The sequence below is a fragment of the Theropithecus gelada genome, chromosome 10 (genome assembly GCF_003255815.1).
Source record: "Theropithecus gelada isolate Dixy chromosome 10, Tgel_1.0, whole genome shotgun sequence".
NCBI classification, from domain to species: domain Eukaryota; kingdom Metazoa; phylum Chordata; class Mammalia; order Primates; family Cercopithecidae; genus Theropithecus; species Theropithecus gelada.
In genome coordinates, this window is record NC_037678.1 from 44,636,956 (window position 1) to 44,651,013 (window position 14,058).

Consider the following 14,058-nt stretch of genomic DNA (forward strand, 5'->3'; position numbering starts at 1 on the left):
GGGGTGACCACATCAGACTCTATCTTAGCAGACTGGAGAGAGAACCTCTTGATGGTCTTGAAGAAGCAAGTTGCCACGTGTGAACTGCCTATAAAGCCAGTTATGTGGAAGGGAACTTCGGATTCCTCTAGGACCTCCAACTGACAACCAGTAAGGAGTTGGGAAAAGAAATGGGTGCTGCCCACAGCAGGAAAGAGCTTGGAAGCAGATTCTTCCACAGTCAAGTCTCTGGATGAGAATGCAGCCCAGTCAACACCTTGATTGCAGCCTGTGAGACCCTGTGTAAAGGATCCATCTAAGTCATGCCTAGACACCTGACCCATGGAAACTGTGAGATAACAAATGTGTGTTGTCTTAAGCCACTAAGTTTGTGGTAATTTGTTATGCAATAATAGAACACTAATTATTGCTAGTGATAAAGAAAGTAAATGCTACATGTACACCAGCAGACATTCAATAGATGATGTTTGTTATTATGTTCATCTATCTATCCATCCATCCGTCCATCCATCTTCCTTCCTTCCTTCCTTCCTTCCTTCCTTCCTTCCTTCCTTCCTTCCTTCCTTCCTTCCTTCCTTCCTTCCTTCTTTCCATCTATACAGCCAGCCAACGTGTAGAGTGAGGGCTATCACAAGGAAATTCTGTACCTTGCAAAAGTGCTGGTGCTTTGACCAGCTGAGTCTGGGATCCCAGGGGTGTATGGGAGTCTTCTCGGGATGTCCTTTATCTGCACTTTTTAACACACAGTAAACATTGACCATCTTTGAGAAGGCACCGAAATTTTTTTTCAAATTTTTGGAGCCAACCTTAGGACCAAGAGGCACTAAAGATCTTGCCATCTAAGTCTGATCTAAGGAAAATTAAACTTGTGGGGTGTGTGTGTGTGTGTGTGTGTTTACCCATGAGGTTTGTCAAAGGCAGGGTGGGCAAGACACCCAGTCTATCCTCCCTCCCACCCGTTTGGCCCAAGCCCTGAGTGGCTTCAGGTTGTGAGTGATGAGTGCACAAGGGAGCAGGGGAGCTTCTGCGTGGATCCAGCTCTCCATCTGGTCGTCAGTGGGGAGACCAGACACAGATGTCAAATATCTACAGCAAATGTGAGACTATTTGGGTACAATTTAGCAGAAACGAGTCATCCCGCAGACATAAACATTTTAATCGGAGTGACAATTTATTCAAACAATTTGACAATGCTTACACATGCTGAACAGATGGGCTAGGGTGGGGGGCCCAGCAAGAGAGCTGGTGGGGGAGGGAAGCCCCCGGCAGAGACTGGCAGGACTGCTGGGAGGGGCAGAGTGGAAGATGAGGGCTCCCCGCCCTTCCCATCCCCAGACAGGCTCCTGGAATGACCCCAGATCACACCCCAGGAATCCTGCCTGTGCTTTCTGACACCTTTGTTGATGTCCTGAACTGCCGGGGACTTGAGGTAAATGCTGCAAAAAGGAAGGCCATTCATTCATTAATTCACTCATTTAAAAAGTATTTGCTGAGCGTCTGTGAAGGGCCAGGCCTTGTGCTGGATGCTATGTGCTGTACACATGTATGTGCATGCATGTGTACATGTGTGTAGCCTCATCCACTATTCATGCCTTCTGATCTCTGAATTTGGAGTTTGTAGTTGTCTGAGGCTGGCCCAGAAGTAGCTCCTAATTTGAGGCTTTTGGTGCAAGCGGTTTGTTTGGCGATTGATCCCAGGAAGCTCCCGTTGGGGTGTGAGGAACGGAGAGGCAAGGAAAGGGAGGAAACAGACACAGGGCGGTAATGAGTTGGCTGTGGAGTTGCTACCCCTGTAGGCAATTTCACTGGGGACCCCTGGGAGATGGTGTGGGGCATGCCTCAGACATACCTTCCCAACCCCCAGGTCCTATTGACTGAGGGCATTGGCTCCTGGGCACTTCCTAATCCATCCCACCTGGGCTGAGGAGTGAAGGTACTTGCCGTGGCTCATGGTACTGCACTAGCTGGTGAGTATCCAGGGAACGTGAGCTCACAGGTGGTGCTTTTGCATCAATATTGCTCTGCTGAGTGATACATCAATTTTACTCCGGCCTGGCAGATGAAGGAAACTGAGGCCCACAGACTGAAATGACGTGCCCAAGGTGTCCAGTTGGTTAGCAGTAAAGCCAGAGTAGATCTCATATTTTCTGAGCTCCCATCCACTGCTCTCTCCTCAGTACTATATTGTGATTGTCAGTGCTTCTTTGGGACATTTAAAAGAAAATTAATTCACAGTAAAAAATTATGTCAGTGGAACAGTCCCTGATATTCAGGCTCTTAGCTGTCCCTTTGATGAGCTTATTTGATTAGAAGTGTGTGAGCTCTTTGGCCCTGATTGAGAAATCATCGTCTGAGGCCCTGGGACAACTGTGGTCAGCCCCTTGGCCCTTGATGCACTTGGGGTTTCTTTCCCTACGGCAGCGGGCAGAGTTCGGAGCCCTCATCCTCTCATCTCCTCAAAGCAGCACCCTTCAAGCTACCTCCCCTTCTCCCTCATTTCTCACCCCAGTCCACATTGTCCAGGAGTGAGTCTTCCGAACCAACTTCAGGCACAATTTCCTCTTCTCCAAAACCACCATGAAGGCCATTTGGAGTCAGTGATAAGATTCAAGTCTCAGACCCAGGCATCCACCTGCCCTCTCCATAATGACTCTGTCATGCAGCAAAGGCCAACATCCAAATAGTGCCCTGGGGTTGCCTCCAAAGTTGCCCTTGTCCATCTCGGCGGGCATCCCTGCAGGGTACAGCAGAGCAGAACCTGACCCTGGGAGTCATCTTGACATCCCAGACCTTTCCTCACCTGCTCCTCCCATCCACCAGCAGGTGACATGAGATCTTCCTCCAAAACACATCTTGGATCCCATTCCTGGTATTCATCTCCTCCCTAGTCCAAGGTCTCACCACATCCCAAGGGTCTCTCTCCTTCATCCACTCTTACCCACCCCTTGATCTGTTTTCCATTCAGCAGCCTGAGCCATCTTTTAAAAACTTAAATTGGATGACATTGTGAGCATGTGTAAAATGCTCCAATAACTCTCAGTGGTTCTTACTGTGACCACAGAGGACCCCCATGATAGGTGCTGCCTGGCTTTATGTTCCCCACCCTCCCCTTCCTCCACCTCACTTTATTCCAGGCACACTGGTGGCTTTCGGTGCCTTGCCCACTCCTCTCTCCACATCCCCTCCCCCTTGGATGCATCTTCTAGCTGATCTCCACCCACCCTCCCTTTTATCCTCCAGAACTCAGCCAAAATGTCAGCACCCAGGAGGCCCTTCCCAGAGTCTCTTACAAGGTGTCTCCCTGCCATTCTCCACACCAACACTCAAGAATCTGCCATGGTGTAATAATACGCCTATTGCTGTCACTGTCTCTTCTGTAAGACTGTAAGCTACACAGGCAGGCACCATGTTTATTTTGTTCAGCAGTGTATTCCCCAATGTCTGGCATGTACTAGGGTTTGTTTCATGGAAAATTGTTGAATGAATAAACAAGTGGTGGAATAAATCTCTAGGGCTGCTTCTCACTCCAAAATCAGAAACATTTTCCATCAGATTCAAAACCTTTCCCTTAAAGGGCTCCCTCCAAGGTCCAGTCCTGGACACCTGGCCTTCATGGCTCCTGGAAATCTCTCACCCTACATTCCACACTCCCGACGCTCCACACAGGTGGGGCCATCAGCTTCTGTCAAGCCTTTCTTTCTGTTCTCTCTTTTGTTCATTCTGATCCCTTTGCCCCAGGTGTCCCAAGCCAGCATCTGCCTATGGAAATCCTTACTGCTCAAAGCCCAGTCCAACACCATCTCCTCCAGGTGACCTTCCTCGTCCCCCAAGCCAGAAGGAATGGCTGACATTCACAGTGCTTCTTGCTATCTGTCAGGCTCTTGGCTAAGATATTATACGCTGGGGCAGATTGTGTTTTTCAGAGAAGAGTGCCATCAATGATTCCACCCCACTTGCTGTTCTAACAAATGTGACATTGACACTCCTCCCATTCAGTAGTGGGAGGAGCTTGGGTGGAGCGATAGGGAATATGGCAGAAATGATGCTGTGTGGCTCCCAAGACCGGTCATGAGAATGCTATGAGCTTCCACCTTGTTCCCTAGGATTGTTCATTATTCAGAGTGCCATTGAACTGGATATACAGTCAATTCGGCTTTTATTTTTCTTTCCCTTAATGACAAATCCACTGGGAAAAGGCTATGAGTAACTGTGAGACCCCAAAGCATGAGGGCACATGTTCTGTAACAAATGTTTGACAAGACGGCCATCTCCTTCGAGTAGGGATGAACTGTTTCCCTCCTCCTTTCCCTCCTCCTGTCTCAGGTTTTCCGAGCATAGATGCTTCCCAATTTATCTCTTAATATAATCTCCAGTAACTCACCACCCCCCCCCAAGCAAGTGGAATGGTTTTGCAATTTAATTTAATCACCCACTGAGTTTCCAAAATTAATTTCCTGTTAGAAATAAATATTGTACTATGAATTATAAATCAGACCAGGCGGTAATTTGCAGACAACCTGTAAATTACAATTTCTACTGTTGTTCTCTGCAGCAAATAGAAGAGGGAGCACTTAGTGTCCCCGAGATTGAGCCTGTGCAGCCACTTAGGAGGAATGTCAGGTCTGAGTGGACATGTCTTCCACGGTGGAAGGCTCTGGCTGCCAGGGGGCCTCCCGCCATCAGCTGCTTCTGCTCCTTATGATTCTGTAGCACCAGTGTTCAGAGAGCTCCCCACTGTCTATTGGCCCCCGGGGGTAGAACTATGAATACCAAGGTCCCTGATCCAGGACATCAGTGCCTCTTAGTCATGCCCCACATGAAGAGGCTGTGATAATAAAGATGGAGGGAAGGACTCACACTGCACTCACCGCGTGCTGATGGCTGATTCTAAGCATTTGTATATATTAATTGATTTGATCTTCACAATAGCCCTATGAGGTAGGCTCTATGATCAGCATTCTATTATGGAAAAGGAAACTGAGGCACAGAGAACACAAGTAACCTGCCAATGATGGTGAGTCAGCAGGTGGCAGTGCCCTGTTGTGTGAGGCAACCTGGGTCCAGAATTGGGGTACTCCTCACCCCTCATGCTCATGTCCTGGTTGACCCACGCTCACCCCACTGCCTTCTCCCCGGCCAGGCCACTTTCATCTCTAAGCCTGATGGCCATTGGAGCTCCCAGCCAGTCTCCAGCTTCCATTTGTCTCTTCCAGGACCCCTCCCTCACCAAGGAACTCAGAGAACTCCTTAGAAACGGGAACTCCAGTGTGAAAATCCCAGGACTGCCTCGTGTTCTTAGGATGAATGACACGACACCCTTGCCTCCAGGCAACTACCAGGTGGGCAGGAAAGATGGAAGCTCTCAGCACCGGCGAGCTGGGCCCCTGACAGGTTGTACACTGTGGCTTCTTACAGAGAAATGACGACCTCACAGGTTGCACTGGGGGTGGGAATGAAAAGATCCTGGGAGGGGCACGTGTCTGTGTTTCTCTGGTGAGCAAACCACTCACAAATCCATGAGGCAAAGTCCCAGCATCCATTCAACATCCATTTAGCCAAGTCATTATTGACTAAAAGCTAAGCCATCAAAAGTGGGGTGACTCCATGGTGAGTGGCACAAGGAAGACCCTTGGCCCCAAGTAACTCTCAGTTCAGGAAAAGGATGGACAGTAAGCTGGCAACCCCAGAGCTGCATGGCCCACCTGTGCTGGGAAGTGGGGTGTGGGGCCATGCATGGGCCTGAGGCGGCTTCTGGTGGCTTTCCTTTCCTCCCACAGCCTACGGGTCTGGGGAAGCTACTCTCATCGACCCAACTTACAGGTGAGGAAACTGAGATGTGAAGTGACTTTCACCAGGTCATAGGGCTGGCATGTGGCAGAGCCGAGGGCATCAGGCAGCTGGCTGCACAGCCCATGGGGTGACTCTCATGAGTCCCAGCTGTTTTTTCCTGATTCTCAGTAAGTTGTTGAATGAGAATGTCAGGCCAGCCAGCGGAGGCAGCTCATGGGGGTCCTGCCTAGAGTGGGTTCCCTCACCCACTCTGGGCAGATCATTCTTTCCTTCCAGACAGTCTTTGGATCCATCAGTCTTTCTATTGCAGGTCCAGAAGCCCAGTGCAAAATAGCTAAGAAAAAAAAGAAAGTGTACTGCCTCATTTTCACTGGAAATTCTGGGAGAGTGCTAGTGGCAGGCACGGCTGGATCTAGGGACTTGAGCTCTGTCTTCTGGATCATTCTGTGTCTCTCCTCACTTGATTCTATGTGGCTTCTGGTCTGCTTCTAGAAAAGAGGCTGCCCTGCCCTGCAGTCAGGGGGCACCCAAGCTGTCATCCACAGGTGTCCTCACAGCTCCACACCCAAAAGGAAAAGCCACTTCACCACCAACAGCAAACACAGCCATTTTCAGAGAGGGCCCAAATGACCTGGCTGAGGCCAACTGCCCACTCCTGAACCTACCACTGTGGCCAGAGGAATGGGTGCTGTGACTGTCTAAGGCATTGATGAATGCAGCAAAGACGTAGGGCAGGAATGACATTCGATGTTGGCCACAAGGTGCTCCAAGCGCTCCAAGTGCTGTGCTGGAAGCAGCTTCTGCCTCACAGGAGGCTTGGGTCGGGCTGCCCCCGGGAAAACCTTGGGGTAGACCAAGGGAAATCCCCAAACTACCTTCCCACGGCTTTCCCAGCCTTGGCCTCCAGAGCCATTCAGGATGAACGGTGGAGGTGCTTGTGAGCATTCCTGGTCTGGAGCAGGCTCACTGGGAAGGTGTAGAAAACAAAAGACAAAGCTGGCCTCTCTTCTCATTGAACTATTCAACCACATTCGAGTGTCTCCTCCATTGCCTCATTCCACTATCTGAACACCATTTAACTGAGAGTGATGACAGTAACCCCCTGAAATGAATTCACTTGAAGGTACAAATGGCTAATAAGTCACTCAGGTCCTTTCCCACCTGGCAGTTGGTCACCTGATGGTCTTAATGGTCCCTGGAAAGTGGGGTGTCAAGGGTGAGGCAGTGGAAGGAAGAGAAAGGAAAGGAAGGGTCTACAGTGCATGATGTTGGACAATATCTCTTTCCTTTGGGGAACAAGGATGATTCTTCTGGGACTGTCATCACAGTGCCTGGTCCCTGTACCCCCTGGGATGGCAGGTGACCTAACTTAAGCCGTTATGGCCCCATCCCTCTTGTCAAGAGGTTGGGCCAGAAATGGTATTCCCTGAAATTGCTGTGCTTGGAGCAGCACAGAAAGAAGCTTTTTGTGTTGTTCCTGCCACTGAGAGGACACACATCTAAAATGGCAGAGGCTGCTGTCTCTGCCATGGGGCCAAGGGACAGGAGCCTTTTTGAAGGAGGAGAGCCAGAAGCTGAGTAGAAGCAGGCAGAGGCAAGAAGGAGAAAGACCCCAGAAGACAGAGCCTGAGTTCCTGGATCCAGCCGTGCCTGCAGCCAGACCTACTTCTGAAAAACACCTTAAAATGAACCAGTAAACTCCCTTTTGTTTCTCAGTTACTTTGAGTTGGGCTCCTGTGACCTCAGTAGCCAGCTTGACTGATCTGAGGGTTGGCCGAGAGAGTCGTTACCATTTCCATCCCCACCTCCTCCTCTGTCTCCTCCTTCTCCTCTTTCTTCTTCGTGGGCATGACCACTCATTAAGTGCATACTCTGATCCGTGTGCACACAGGCCGAGCCTCTGCGTGGATTATATCAGCAAATCCTTCTAGCGAGCATCACTTTATACTTCTCGGTACAGCTCAGACAGAGCCAGCACCCAGGCCTCTGACTCCAGGTCCATGTTCTTCCCAATTCTCCGTGCACAGACAGTCTTGCTTTAGGCAGAGGGTCCACCTCCCACACAGTGACCAGACCAGCACAGTCCCCAAGGATGGGACAGAGTGTGACCGGAACAGCTGGGCAGAACAGCTGGCAGTGCTTCTTGCCCCATTTTTTTCAGTGCATAAATTCCCTTTTCTTTGCTTCTTTCATCTGGCCCCAGGCCTGGTTCCCTGGGGGACAGGGAAGAAGCGAGTATTTCCTGGAGGCATACTCGGCTTAAGTTTAGGCTAAAAAGCCTTTTTGACATGTAGAAATGGAAACTGCCAGAGCCCTGGGGTTAAACCCTTCCGGTCCCAGTTCTGTTGGTAAAACAGAAAAGAGAGCTTGTGTGGAGGGGTAGTGGGGACGGCGCCGGGCCGCTGTGGCTGTGGGCCTAGTACTTGGAGGGCAATGTTAGTGGGAGCAGCAATAGGCTAGTGAGGGTCAGGGGAGCGGTGAAGGGGTGACAAGAACCTGAGAACCTTGGATCCCAATTTTTAGTGGTTGGGGCTTCCAGACAATAAGCTGAAACTTCCTCACTGTAGACGGAAACTTTATGCAAATCTCAAAGGTGTCAGGCTTGCAGATTTGGGGAAGTTTTATTTAAAAAATTGTGGCAAAATATGCATAGGATAAAATTTATCTTTTTAAGTGTATGGCTTCAGGTCACTAAGTACATTCACATCATTCATATTGTTGTACAACTGTCACCGCCTTCCATCAAAAGAGCTTTTTTTTTTTTTTTGAGATGGAGTTTTGCTCTTGTCACCCAGGCCGGAGCGCAGTGGTGCCATCTCGGCTCCCTGCAACCTCCATCTCCTGGCCTCAAGCAATTCTCCTGCCTCAGCCTCCCTAGTAGCTGGGATTACAGGTGCCCGCCACCATGCCTGGTTAATTCACCATGTTGGCCAGGCTGGTCTCAAACTCCTGACCTTCAGGTGATTTGCCTACCTCAGCTTCCCACAGTGCTGGGATTATAGGCGTGAGCCACTGCTCCTGGCCCAGTAGAACATTTTCATCATCACCACAAACTGAAATTCTGCCCGGGCTGAATACCTCCCCGTTCCCCCTCCCCAAGCCCTTGGCAGCCTCCATTCCACTTCCCGTCTCTATGACTCCGGCCACTTTAGGTGCTTCCTCCAAGTGGAATTATCCCGTCTGTCCTTTCATGACTGGCTTATTTTGCTTAGCCCAATGTCCTCAAGGTTTGTCCATGTTGCAGCAGGTAACTCTTTCTAAGCCCTCCCAGCTGACATGTGTAGGCAGAGTTTTCTGAACTTTCCAAAAACATGCATGGGCCTTTCTGATCCCATGATATGGGATCAAACATTTCTGGGCCTCAGAAACCCATGAAAATGATTTGCTCATTTAAAAACCAAACAGAATGATTACGGTGTATTTAGAGTGAGGAACAGCCACATTCTTGAAGGATGAACATTCAGAGCTGACAGTGGGACAAATGTTCACTTATGCCACCAGGAACAAGCACTGAGCTTCTAAGGAGAAATTCCCAGCTCTGGTGACACTAACATTAATTGGCCAGTTTTATGTAACAACAATAAAAGTTTTAGAAACTTCTTAAAATCTCCAGCCTGCAGATCTTTGCTCTGTGGTCGATGCTGGCGTCTTCCTAGGAGCCCCCTTCCAGCTAGGTCTTCCTAGGACCCCCCTTCAGGCTAGCTCTGGGCAGCGTCCTGATCTTCGGTGAGTTCTGACATTCTGGTTTGTTTTAAATGCTGTCCAGCCACGCTTCTCACAGCACCTCACGTCTAACCCATCAACAACCTCTGAGTGACTTGATGTGGAGCTGACTCCACTCTGGGTCCTGTCCCAAAGCAGAATTTCTGAGCTAGAAGAGGATCCTTGCCGAAAGGTGAGATGTCATGCACAGGCTTCTGCAGTCTCTCCAGGGGGCCCACCATCCTTCCAGTCTTTCCCTGGTGGAACTTTCTCTCCCTGCAGAATGCTTCTAATTGGAAAGGAATGGCATATATACATATATATATATATATATTTTTTTTTTTTTTTTTGGAGACAGAGTTTTGCTCTTGTTGCCCATGCTGGAGTTCAGTGGCACGATCTCGGCTCACTGCAACCTCTGCCTCCTGGGTTCAAGCGATTCTCCTGCCTGGGATTACAGGCACCTGCCACCACACCCAGCTAATTTTTGTATTTTTAGTAGAGACGGCGTTTCATCATGTTGGCCAGGCAGGCCTCGAACTCCTGACCTCAGGTAATCCATCCGCCTTGGCCTCCCAAAGTGCTGGGATTGCCGGCCAGGCACATACTTTCTACATCAGCACTTCTAAGCGTGCACCCCATGAGCTGCTTACCCCGGAATCACCCCAGGACAGGGCCCGCAGAATCTGCATTTTAAATCATCTCCCCACTAGGTTCTTGTGCTCACCAAAGCCTAAAGACCAACTGATTCTCTTACGTTTGAATTTTTTAGAGCAAACTTGGGTTATTTTTATAACCAAATAAAAATCAAGATAAATAGCCATTTTCTTTCTTTTTTCTTTTTCCAGCTGTTCTCTTCCCTTCCTTTCTTCTCTCCTTTAGAGAACCGAAGTTAAGACCCTACGCAGACACCACAGCACCTCCTCTCCCTGACCTTCTGATTCAGGGGCTGCATTCCTACATTCCCCTTTTCCCTTTCTCTCTCTTTCTTTCCTTCTTTTTCTTTCTTTCTCTCTTTCTTTCTTTTTCTTTCTTTCTCTCTTTCCTTCTTTCTTCCTTCCTTCTTCCTTTTTCTTTTCTTCCTTTCTTTTTGACAGAGTCTTGCTCTGTCACCCAGGTTGGAGTGTAATGGTGCTACCTCTGCTCACTGCAACCCCTGCCTCCCGGGTTCAAGTGATTCTCATGCCTCAGCCTCCCAAGTAGCTGGGACTATAGATGCCCACCACCATGCCCGGCTAATTTTTTGTATTTTTATGTTAGTAGAGATGGGGTTTCACCCTGTTGCCCAGGCTGGTCTCGAAATTCTGACCTCAGGCAATCCACCCAACTCAGTCTCCCAAAGTGCCGGGATTACAGGTGTGAGCCACCTTGCCCAGCTGCAGTCATTACACATTTTTTTGAGGCCCTGCAACATGCCAGGAACTTTGCCAGGTATGAGATCCATTAGAAAACAAGAGCTCTACCCAGTTCTTGCCTCATGGAGCTGAGTGATACTAGAACAAACAAGGTTTTGGGAAACAGAGAGACAAGGGTTTAAAAATTCCAGGTCTGCCACTTACCTGGGTGCACTTGGGCAGCTGAGCACCAGGGTCTTGGTTTCTCCATTTGTAACCCGGAAGTGATGACAGCATCAACTTCATCAGGTGGGTGGATTGGAGACAATGTGTGTAATGTGTTTAACAAAATGCTTAGTACCTACTATGTGCTCAGTAAATTAGCTTCTGCATTATAATCCTAGGGCTGCTGTTACAGAGAACCAGGGGGTTGAACACAACAGAAATTTGTTCTCTCACAATTCTGGAGGCCAGAAGTCCAACGTCAAGGTATCAGCAGGGCTGGCTCCTTCTGGGGGCTGTAAGAGAAAATCCATTCCACGCAACTCAGGAACCCTCCATGCTCCTTGGCTTATGGCAGCAAAACTCCAGTCTGACTCTCGGCCAAGTGGCTCCTCTCTCCTGTGTTCTTATAGCTCTGTACCCCTTTCCTCTCGTAAGGGTGCCAGTCGCTGAATTTAGGACCCACCCTGATCCATTATGATGTCAACTGACCTAAGTACATTTGCATTTCTACATAAGCCCACATTCTGAGGTTCTGGGGAGGCATGAATTTTGGGAGGGACACTATCCCGCCCAGAACAGCTTCTGTTATTTAGTGTGTGTGCGCTCAGTGCTTTGTAGACTTGACTTGATTCCCTCCTCCTAGCCATATTATGAGGATGGGACAGTGGCTACCTTGCCTCAGATGAGGAGGCGAGGCACAGAGCCTTGGAACCTCTCAGGATACATGATCATCTTTGCCCTTGCTTGGAATTCACCTGGTTTTCAAAGAGGGGGACTGCAGCAGAGCCTCCCAACCTGACTTTTCTCTCCAAACAGCAGTCCCTGCACGACAACGAACAAGGAGAAGCTGGGCTCCAGAGAGCCGTATGTTCACAGGCTCCACAGCGAGAAGAAATGTCCTGCTTTAAAACGGACATTGATCAGACCTGCTGGGAGGGCAAGCGGGAGGCAGAAAGGCACGGCTGCTTCCAAGTTTCTGTTGGCAGAGAGGGCAGAGCTGACAACTCCCAGTGAAACTGCAAGAGCAGAGACAGGGCCAGCCCGGAACCCCAGCCCCACTCACAGCTCTAGGTTGACGCTTCTCAGCGGGAAGAGCTCTATCTCTCTCAAAAGTTTCAATAATCTTATCCTAACCTGGCACAGAACCTCACCCTTCCTGGGAACAGGATGTCAATAAAATCCAACTCCTTAAGGTCTCTCCTGGGATCGAAGGGGTGGAGTTCATTCCACACCATTCTGAGGACAGAGTCAGAGGAATTTGCTGGGTCTTCTCTGGCTCAGAATAAGTCCACCAGGCATTTCTACCTTATCCAGAAGACAATCGTTTATTTGCACAAGTGCACAGCGGCCGACACCGCCAGCACTAACCACATTGGATTCTCGGTCCACCGTCATTGAAGGCTCCAGCCCTCATTCAAGGCTGGTCTGTTCCCGTAGGCCTTCTGACGAGTGCCACATTTTGTTCCTCTAAATTGGGTGAAGCCCCCTCAAATGCTAGTTTCAAAGAGCCTTTGCTACAAAGGCAGGTGCTGGAGCCCCAAATCCAAAGGCTCTGACTCAGTAGGTCCAGGTTGGGGTCCCAGGACTGTAATACAGGTGTTCCTGGCACCACACTTCGCCAAATGCTGGGTAGCTTGGAAGAAAGCTCCAGAAGCAATCTAGAGCTTTATATCATCACTCAAAAGTAAAGATTTGTAGGAAAGATCTAAACCAGTGTCTTTCCAAGTTCCCAGCTTCTTCATCCAAGCTGCTGGTTGAGGGGAAGGTGATTTTAGATTTTAGGGCATCAATTTATATAGTGTGAAAATTATTCCCCTCTGGTTAGATCAAAGGAAAATTCTTCATCTGGCACTAAGAGTCTTTAGCACCTCCTGACACTTCTAAGCTCCCTTTTGAACAAAGAGAGAGAGGCCTCAGGCTTGAAGCCATCAGCAGGCAGCAGTATCTGGCTGGAATTTAGCAATGTTCATTTGTGGTCAAGGTATTTATTTCTGTAGTTACCTTTCATTAATGGCAAGCAACATCGACTTCCATTTATGATAATGATATCAAGTTCCCTTTTAGTTAAATGTTTCATTAGAAAAGTGAAGTGATTCACAGAAAAAGAAAAATAGGGACTTGAATTATAGTACAGGTGCTGGGTCAGGACAAAATGATGGTGGCGGTTCAGAAATTACTGATTTTTGGGAAACGCTAGTCTAGTCGATGCTTAGCATTTGGGGTTGAGAAAACCAAGGCCTTGAGAGGGGAAGGAACTCGTCTGAGCTCACACAATATCAGGTGGTGGTCTTTGCTGTCACCCACAGTCCCCCACCATGGAGCTCTGCAGAACCGCCACTTGTGAACCAGGGGATCTGAGCTCACGGGGGAAGTGTGAGTCTCAAGGCACCAACATCTTTAAAACAGATAAAAATAAAGCGGCAAGAGTGACCTCACCCCAGCATGTGGTGGCCGCTGAGAGCAGAGGGCTGTAAAAATTAATTGCCCTCTATTTGTGACCTGCTGTAGCAGGCGGGCCTCCTTCGAGGGGGTCACCCGAGAGGCGGCGGGCAATGGAAACATTCTTTGGGCCTGACACAGTGGTTCAACAGTGACCTCACCCCAACAACTGAAGACTTGTTACTCAAAACTTAATTTTATTTTGTTTCTAAGTGCTTAGGAGCTGGGGCTAAGGCAACTTTTGTCATCAAAAGGAAGGCCCAGATCTTGGAAAGGAGCAGAGCATCCTGAGTGTCTGCCGAGCGCCGACTTTGCAGCCGCAGGTTCAAGTTCTTCCCTAACCCCGGCAGATCTGCCTTCTCAGTCCTATTGGTCTCCATGTGTGGTTCGCGCGATCTCTGGGCTTTGCTGATGTGAAGCCACGGGGAGGTGGAGTTTTAAGAGCGGTGTTCTCCGCGGGAAGAGCGCTTTCTTTCTCGAACATTTCAGTAAACTCATCCCAACCTGGCACAGAACCTCACCCTTCCTGGGGACACAGGAATGTTTGCTACTTGATGTCAATAAAATG

General features: G+C 49.2%; 1 pseudogene; it reads left to right on the top strand.

Annotated features, from left to right (window-relative positions):
* Positions 1–1,348: 1,348 nt before the first annotated feature.
* LOC112632463 lies at positions 1,349–12,522 on the top strand (annotated as a pseudogene).
* Positions 12,523–14,058: the final 1,536 nt, after the last annotated feature.